General features: G+C 45.4%; 1 long non-coding RNA gene across 1 annotated transcript in view; it reads right to left on the bottom strand.

Moving 5' to 3' along the window:
• Positions 1-7,500, bottom strand: part of LOC147032706 (uncharacterized) — a 29,654-nt gene that overhangs the window by 2,750 nt on the left and 19,404 nt on the right. The window contains exons 3-4 of the long non-coding RNA XR_015055293.1: positions 3,545-3,654; positions 1,828-1,937 (exon numbers count right to left, since the gene is read on the bottom strand). This is a non-coding gene — a long non-coding RNA (uncharacterized LOC147032706). The remainder of the gene's footprint in view (positions 1-1,827; positions 1,938-3,544; positions 3,655-7,500) is intronic.

Raw genomic sequence — 7,500 nt, 5'->3', positions numbered from 1 at the left:
ATCTAAAGTCTTTTCTCTGTACACCTAAACTCCTATCTCATTCCTCCATCCAAGTCTTCAAGACAACTATTCACCAACATTTGATATAATTCCCCATCCAAAACCATGATTTTTTCTACCCCGTTAACCCCCCCCCCCACCCCCTCCTACATACGAGCCCACCTCCTTGCAAATTCCAGTTTGTCCTTCTTGAGAGTTTGCTTCTGGATGCATCTTGTCCATCTCATGGGTCCTTCCCGACGTCATTCCTGCCCACACCCATTATTTCTCCAAGTGTGCCTCCATTTTTTCCTTCAATCCTGCTGTTGGTGTTTTTCCCCTTTCTCGACTGTTCCTTTTGTTCCTGATTCATTCAGTGTTCCATGAGCCCTGACTATACAAAAAAATCACGGCAGACTATCTGTGTAAGGCTGCAGTCCTCGTTGGGCCTTTCCCAGCAATTTCCATTTTACTCCATAACCTCCCAGATGCTTCTGTTGATTATCCGGTGGTGGTACTAAAGTCTTGGTTCTCGCAAGATGGACCCATATCCATTGACAAGCCCAACATAGTGGGTTGCAATATGCTGGCTGTCCCAAAGTCTCAGGGAGAGGCTGCTGGGCTGCATGAAAAACCCAGGCAGTCACCTTCTTAGGCCCTAACTGGGGCTGCCACCAAGGTGCATCCCACAACACCTCTCATGGCACAGGAGGCCAAGTGCCCAGGATGGACCACCTCAGACCCACACAGTTCTTAACCCCTACAGGGTCTGGCAACCCCACCAGCCCAACACATTCACTCGGCTGGCACCCCAATTGATTGGGGATGCACCACACCACTCAGCATCTCCATGGGGCCAGGGTCGTATCACACCCGTGATCAGACCCTGTGTCCAAATTCTGCCAGTGCAGCTCCGGAGCTGCCTGGCACAACCCAATTTTCGAGATGGCAATCTTGCACAAGGCCTGTCCCATAAACCCCATCCCCGCCCCCTCCACGATCCAAATCCCACAGCCCCAGATGCTCCACTGTTATACGATTTTTAATTTATATTTCATTTCTGAGGCCTCATGTGTCCAAATGCAGCTGTGTGCAAAGATCCCATTGTTCCTGCAGCCACTGTTGGCTTTGAGCATCTTCACACCTCAGCTGGGTTGTTCACATCACAGGTCCTTCCTGTCTTGTCTCTCTCTATGTATCTTTCCTTTCACCCATATGAATGAGCTCCGGATATGAATAGATAAGTCCGTCATTGGAATCATGGGCTCGAGGGTTTATTTTTATTCATTTGTCATCGCTGATACACCTCATGTGTGGTCACGTTCTCTTGCTTCTCTCCCTCTGTGTTTGGTTACTAAGTTCATGCTTGTTAATGAGAACCTGTGTCACGGACATTTGGGAAAGGGAATTCCACAGCACAAGATAATCGGCACTTGGATTCATGCAGTAAGGCACCATTAAAGGTTGATTAGTCTCCGACCCTCCACTCACCGTTCTTACGGTATATTGCCGATGGCCATGTATCTTTGACTGCCGGCATGAACAGAAATTGCAGAAAGACACGGAGCCTCTCGACCCCTGCCCACCAAGCAAATGCCCGGTGAGAGATTCGTGTGGTAGTTACGACACACACACACACACACACACACACACACACACACACACACACACACACACACACACACACACACACACACACACACACACACACACACACACACGCACACGCACACGCACACGCACACGCACGCACACACACCACTTTGTGCTGATGTTTATCCTACTGTTTTAAGCTCCAACATTCACAAGATCTGTACTGTAATGTCCTCAATCACATACAGAACATACTTTGAAAGTAGTTCACATCGCTTTTGTACTTTTGGATTTCTTCATGGATCTCTTCTCTTGCCGACAGCACACAGTTCACGGTTCCCTCTTCATCGTCTTGAACCCAGCTCCTGATGAAACATGAATTGTGGCAGCAATATGATACATGGAGTAACAGTTTCATGAGCTAAGAATTTGATATCTGTATTCTTGTCACGTGATATTTCCTTTCCAGCAGCCATTTTACAGACCTGATGTTATTCACAAGTTATTTGCATTTTATTCCCAGTTTCATTTTCTAAAAGAATGAAGTAGTGGAAGATTTAATTGACAGTGGGGTAGTGGGGCAACAATTTTTCAAAAGCAGAGAGACAGAGAGACAGAGAGACAGAGAGACAGAGACAGAGAGACAGAGACAGAGACAGAGACAGAGACAGAGACAGAGACAGAGACAGAGACAGAGACAGAGACAGAGACAGAGACAGAGACAGAGACAGAGACAGAGACAGAGACAGAGACAGAGACAGAGACAGAGAGAGAGAGAGAGAGAGAGAGAGAGAGAGAGAGAGAGAGAGAGAGAGAGAGAGAGAGAGAGAGAGAGAGACAGACTTTTATTACAAAAGTAGAAAAATAAATTTTACAAAACATTTGTGAAACAAAGAAACAATGTTCAGGAAACATTTTTCGGAAACAGAACATAAGAAACAATTCATGAATACATCAAAAGGAAAAAAACAAGTTTCATTTGTTGTACAACAAAGAACATTTTTCACAAACACCATTTATCAATAAAGACATGGTCTCTTGCCATGCCTGCTACGGTATAGGTAGTCCAGCTGGATTCGAGAAGAAATTAAAGTTCTAAAAGTCAATAATACATTACAAGCAGAAAGATCACCCCTTTCCACGTTCTTTTTTTCACACCTCAGATCTTTCATGTCTCACCTCTCTGCATATATATATATATATATATATATATATATATATATATATATATATATATATATATATATATATATATATATATATATATATATATATATATATATATATATATATCTGTCCTGTTACCCATATGAATGAGCTCCGAACTCAGATATATAAATCCATCATTGGAATCATGGTCGTCTTGTTTTCCCTTCTCCCACGCCTTGTTTATGGCTATAACATTAATGCTTGTTTATGAGAACCTGTGTTGTGCACAATGGGCAACAGGAACTCCATAGCGCTAGATAATGGGCACATAAACCTGTTTGAATGGAAAATTGCATTCATGCAATCAGGTTCCATTAAAGGTCGATTAGACGCTGACCCCACACTCCATGTTCTCATCACTAATTGCCAATGGCCATGTGGCCTTGACTGGCAGCGTGAATGTAATTGATGGTGGACATGGGACCTCTTGCCCCCAGCCCACCGAGCAAATGCCCATTGTGAAGACTTGTGTGGCAGTTACAGTACCACACACACACACACACACACACACACACACACACACACACACACACACACACACACACACACACACACACACACACACACACACACACACACACACACACACACACACACACACACACACACACACACACACACACACACACACACACACACACACACACACGACTTTGTGCTGATTTATATCTTACTGTTTTAAAGAAACATCAACACCCATACTTTCAACTCCATCATTCACAAGATCTGCACTGTGATGTCCTCATTCACACACAGAACATACTTTGAAAGCAGTTCACATCGCTTTTGTAGTTTTGGATGTCTTCATAGATCTCTTCTCTTGTCAACAGCACCTAGTTCACGGTTCCCTCTTCATCGTCTTGAATCCAGCTCCTGATGACACATGAAGTGGGGCTGTAATATGACACATCGAGTAACAGTTTCACTTGCTGAGAATTTGATATCTATATTCTTGTCACGTGACATTTCTTTTCCAGGAGCCATTTTACAGATCTGATGTTATTCAGAAGTTATTTGCATTTTATACCCAGTTTCATTTTCTACAACAGCGAGGTCATGGAAGGTCATGGAAGGTTGTCTTCTGGTTCTGGGTTTGGAGCATTGGCAGATCTCCTTTGGGGCTCCCTGCTGACGATCTCAAAGTTAAGTTTCCGGTCGTTATCTGTCCCATTTTAACCGTTTATTTTCTCACCTACATGTTACTGTGTGTTACATGTTACATGTTACATTTACATTTTCTCACCTACATGTTCCTAGTTTGGATTTGTTTCAAAAATCATGCTATTTTGTGAGATTTCGTCAAACTTGGCTTACTGGGTGCTTGAGGCTTGAGGCCTTCCCTTTGTTCCCCTCGGTGTACGATCGTGTTTATTTGTTTTTTCTCCCCATTATCTTCAATTTCTATCTTTCCCACTTTCTTAACGTCCCCCATCCCACCCAACAAATCACTCTATTTCTTATCTTATATCAAAAAAAAAAACGCTACCTTTCTCCGATTCTTCTTCTTCTTCTTCATCTCCTCTAATTCCTCAATTTTTTCTGCAACACTTCCATGACCTAATCTGTTGAAAACTCTCAAACATTAATAATAATAACAAAACGATCTCTTATAATGCTTCATCTACCTCTTTCACACATGTGGTTCTCTTTCCTGTATCATAATGCACTACTCTTCTGCTATTTAAACAGACTGCTCTCAATTCGCCCTTACCTTCATACCTTGCCTAAAAAATCCAACTGTTACAGCGTTTCTTCTCTCCATTCTCTGAATTCGCCGTTATTGCATCCCTCAAGAAATGTGTTTAATCGCATAACTGACCTAAAACTTAAAAAACCCCAGTTTGCCATGAATGTTCGCTTTCCATCAACCATTCTTTTTTTCCAAATTCAGTGCCAACTCACTCCTCTCACCCCTCACACTCAAAGCAACCATCCCACTATTCTCCCTCCAAGCCTCCCTCTCACCTCTCTCAAAAACTCCCCCCTCACCTTTCTCCCACCATTCATCCCCCTCACTTATCCTTCCCAAAGTTGTCCCCCCTCCCATCCACAAAGCTGCCTCCTTCCACTGCCCTCTCACCTCAATCTCTTCACTCCACTTCCTCAAATCCTCAACTGCGTTCTTCCCCCTCTCTTGTCCCCCCTCTCCCCCAGCACCACAGAGCCTTTTCTCCTCCTCATTCGGCCCCTCCCCGAGCTATTCTGCAATTCCCCACACTCTTTCACCAACCCTCCTTACCTCCCCCTCCTCGTCCCTTGTCCTACCTCCCCATCCCCCCCCGCCTCCACCCCCTGCACCCAAAGCCTCCTCTCCTACCTCTTCATTAAAAGTATGGACCTCAAATATCCGGGGCCTTTGCTCAAACCTTTCAGATCTTTCCATACAGGTTGCCACTGACAAACCAGACATAATCTGTCTAACAGAAACTTTCCTCCCCCAAGACGTGTCTGACTCCCAAGTATCTCTCCCTGGTTACTCCCTCCTCCAGTTTGACAGACCTGAGCCTCGCCCTGGTAGAGGAGTTGCTATCTTCATCAAAGACTATTCCTCAATCTCCATGCACTGCCCTCACTCCCCCACATCCCCAGGAATACCTCTGGCTACGATTTCCCCTCCACTCCTACCTATGTTTATATGTGTACTGTACCGTCCACCTAACAGTGATGACTCCATCCACACCTCACTATCTGAAAACATGGACCATCTTCTATCTTGTCATCCAAACTCTCTCTTCCTCATATGTGGCGACTTCAATTGTCATAATGCCAGTTGGCTAGGTGTGGGTACCTCTCTCACCTGTCATGGCACCTTAGCAAAAGCTTTCTGCGACTCATTGGGACTGACTCAATCGGTCAACTTCCCTATCCGAATCTCAACCAATGGTACTCCATCTCTTCTAGATCTGATTTTGACAAATTTCCCTGACAATATCTGCTGCTCTTCCTCCACTCCAATCGGTTCTTCTGACCACGTCCTTGTCAAAGTGGGCATCTCTCTGGCTATTATCAGAGAACCACCTCACCGCCGTAGAGTCTGGCATTTCACTCAAGCCGACTGGCAGGGTCTCCGAGCAGCCCTCAAACTTATAGACTGGTCTCCTATCCCTACTTTCTCCAACATCAACTCATCCTGGGAATTCTTTCAAATAAACTTGCTCTCTCTCATGCACAGATTTATCCCCTCTCATCTTCAGTTGTCCTACCCTTCCTCCCACCCTTGGTTCACTGAAGCTTGTGGTGAGGCAGTTGTCCTGAAACAACTTGCCTTTGCCTCATGGAAAGCAAACCCAACTGAGGGCAATCTCAGTTCCTTCCATAAAGCTCGGAGCAAGTGTTTATCTACCCTCAGGAGAGCCAGAAAACAACATCTTTCTCATCTCAAGTCTGAACTCTTAAACCTCTCTCCCTCCTCAAAATCCTGGTGGCATTTAATCAAATATGTTTCTGGTGTATGTTCCCCCTCCATCCCTCCCTTACCTCAAATGGCCGCACTGCTGATACCGCATGTGAAAAAGCTGAATTCCTAATCTCGGTGTTTGCAGCTAAATCTAGTGTCCAAAACCCATCACTTTCTCTACCCACGTTACCCAGTCGCACCCAACTGTCCCTGGACTCTGTGTCCTTTTCTCCTGACAAGGTGGAGAGCTTGCTTTCTAACCTCGACTCAGATTCTGCAACCGGTCCAGACGTCATCAGCCCACGTGTCTTCAAAGCCTGCTCTTCTGCTCTTGCTCACCCTCTCTCTGTTCTATTCACCCTCTCATTTGCTCAAGGTCATCTGCCATCTGCTTGGAAATCAGCAAACATCACTGCCCTCCACACAAAGGTGCAAAAACAGATCCCTGCAACTACAGACCAATCAGCCTTCTCCCAATCATCAGCAAGGTTAAGGAATCCATCATCGCTTCAGACATCAAATCCTTCCTCTACTCCAATGGCTTGATTTCTGATCATCAATTTAGTTTCAGACCAGGTAACTCTCCCTGGATATGCTGCTTCTGCTCTCCCAACAATGGATGGAAGCCCTCAATGCCAGACAGGAAATCCGAGCCCTATCCCTGGACATATCACGTGCTTTTGACACAGTCTGGCACCCTGCCCTACTCACCAAACTCTCTTCCTATGGTATCCAATGCCATCTCCACTCATGGCTCAGAGTCTTCCTCTCCTGTCGCAGTCACCGTGTGGCCCTAAATGGAGTTCTTTCATCCCCCCTTACTGTCCAGGCTGGAGTTCCTCAAGGTAGCATTCTGGGCCCTGTTATTTTTCTGGTTTTCATCAATGATCTCTCTGACTCTCTGGAAAATCCTCTATATCTCTTTGCTGATGACTCCACAATCTGCCGTACCATCTGTCATCCCTCAGACCGGCAAGCAGCAGCTTCTTCGCTCACTGCTGATCTGGATAAAATCACAAACTGGTCCAACACGTGGAACATGTCTCTCAATCCGGACAAATCTCACACTCTCACTATGTCTCTTCAAAAGGACCGTTTAGAACCCCCCCCCCCCCATCTACTTTCTCAACAGTCCTCTGGAAGAAGTCCTTTCTTTCAAGCTTCTGGGTCTCACTATCTGCCATGACCTTTTCTGGGAAAGCCACATTTCAAACCTCGCCTCCAAAGCCAGTCACCGACTGGGAATCCTCCATCGTGCAAAGTCCTTCCTAGGCCCACCTGAGCACCTGACCACTTACAAAGCTTTTGTCCGCAGCCTGATG

Source organism: Eptatretus burgeri, chromosome 2, assembly GCF_056783735.1.
Source record: "Eptatretus burgeri isolate ZD-2024b chromosome 2, Ebu_testis_v1, whole genome shotgun sequence".
NCBI lineage: Eukaryota > Metazoa > Chordata > Myxini > Myxiniformes > Myxinidae > Eptatretus > Eptatretus burgeri.
This window is presented reverse-complemented; position numbering and strand designations above follow the sequence as displayed.